This window comes from Microtus ochrogaster, chromosome 6 (genome assembly GCF_000317375.1).
Source record: "Microtus ochrogaster isolate Prairie Vole_2 chromosome 6, MicOch1.0, whole genome shotgun sequence".
In the NCBI taxonomy this organism is placed as follows: Eukaryota; Metazoa; Chordata; class Mammalia; order Rodentia; family Cricetidae; genus Microtus; species Microtus ochrogaster.
The window spans coordinates 83,707,302-83,709,042 of NC_022013.1; the positions used below are offsets into that span (position 1 = coordinate 83,707,302).

Sequence of the window (1,741 nt, forward strand, 5' to 3'; positions counted from 1 at the left end):
CAGGCTGGTCTTGAACTCACAGAGATCTGCCTGCCTCTGCCTCCCGAGTGCTGGGATTAAAGGCATGCGCCACCACCGCCCAGCCCATTTGTAGTTTTTTTACTGGTGTCTGTCATGGCTAAAGATCAGCAAGGAAAATTTTTATTCTCCCAGTAAGAGATAACTTTTTCATGGGTCAAAACTGTTTTGCTTTAAAAATTATAGTGTGAATTTGGCTATTTTGATAGTTCATATTTTATCAAACTGCCCTTTTGTAAGTGGCTTGTATTCACACTTACTGTAGTTAGGGAAAAGACAGGCTTAAACATTCTGATAACTGCTCCCATTTTTTTGTCATTCAAACAACTCAATTCTATGTCTTTTTCTGGATGTTTGGCTGTCTCCTACAGCCCATGTATGTCACCTGTGCTAAATCTGAGGACTAAGTGATATGGCGTTGTTTGGTTTTGAAAAGGGGTTCGTGTCTAGGTTGGCCTCAAGTTCACTACAAAGAGGAGGCTGAGCATTCCCAATCCTCCTGTCTCCACCTCTCAAGTGCCGGATCCCAGGCATAAACCACAGACCCAGCTTCACTGCGAGGCCCCCCCCACAAAAATGTCCTTAACACTTCTCATCGTTAAGATCCTATTGTTTATGGATCAATGTTAAGCTTAAAAACAAGTCATGAAAATTATTCTTCAAATGTAATAAAAGTCAACCATTTTGGGATTCAAAGTGATTAAAAGCAGTTCTGAATTTTTTAGTGGACTGTGGTATAGAAAACAAAGGCTAGATGTCCTGATGTCGTGGCATCCACCAATAATCTGAGCACCCTGGTATGTTGAGACCACACTAGGCTGCAATACAAGAAAAGACCTTGCTTTTTTTTTCTCTCCCTTTTTAAAGGACAAACAAAGAAATTGAAAGTCACACTATGACAGCAGTGGTGGCGCACGCCTTTAAACCCAGCACTTGGGAGGCAAAGGCAGGCGGAGCTCTGTAAGGTGGCTGGTGGCCACCCTGATCTGCAGAGCTAGTTCTAGGATAGCTAGGGTGACACAGAGAAACCCTGTCTAGAAAAAAACAAAAAGCAAACAAATGAAAAAAGAAAACCACAATATCTGCAAGCCCATACTGTTTCTTCATGGAACTAGATTTGGTACTTTACCATGTGTTAAGCTTATATATAACAAGCAGAGAAAAGAGACTCCAGCAACACGGAAAAAGTGTGGTCATAAACAAAAAACGTTCTAGACGAAATGTCCGGATTAATCGAAGAGGTTTAGGATTTCATAGTCAGTAAAAGATTGCTTCCTTGGGAATTAATGAGTACAACTTTAGTAGCCCTTGACCAGGATTTCATAAATACACATGGACCAAGGGAACAGGCAGTCTAAAGAGGACCAAGAACCTATGACGTCAACAGAACCTGTGAGTGACTGGCCCTGAGCAGCGGACCAGATGAACCCGTGTCCTTCTCTAAACGTCCTTTGGCCTGGGTCTGGTTATGAACTGTTCTCTAGGTTGTAGCTAACCGAGTTTCCCGGTGGGTGGATTTTTAAAAAAAAGCATATTTCTATCCATAATATGAATGTAAGAAACCAAGTCTTAATGGCATCATTTAGGGATAAAGAAAACAGAACCAGTTTCTCATCAAGATTGGATAAGGGCCTTAACTGGATTTTGTTTTCTCCTACGATGTGGAGGCAAAACAACTACCATCGCCTTTAATCCCAGCACTCGGGAGGCAGAGGCAGGCGAA

General features: G+C 42.0%; 1 protein-coding gene across 2 annotated transcripts in view; it reads right to left on the reverse strand.

Annotated features, from left to right (window-relative positions):
- The window catches only part of Sde2 (SDE2 telomere maintenance homolog), a 12,740-nt gene that overhangs the window by 10,521 nt on the left and 478 nt on the right, over positions 1-1,741 (reverse strand). The window lies entirely within an intron of this gene.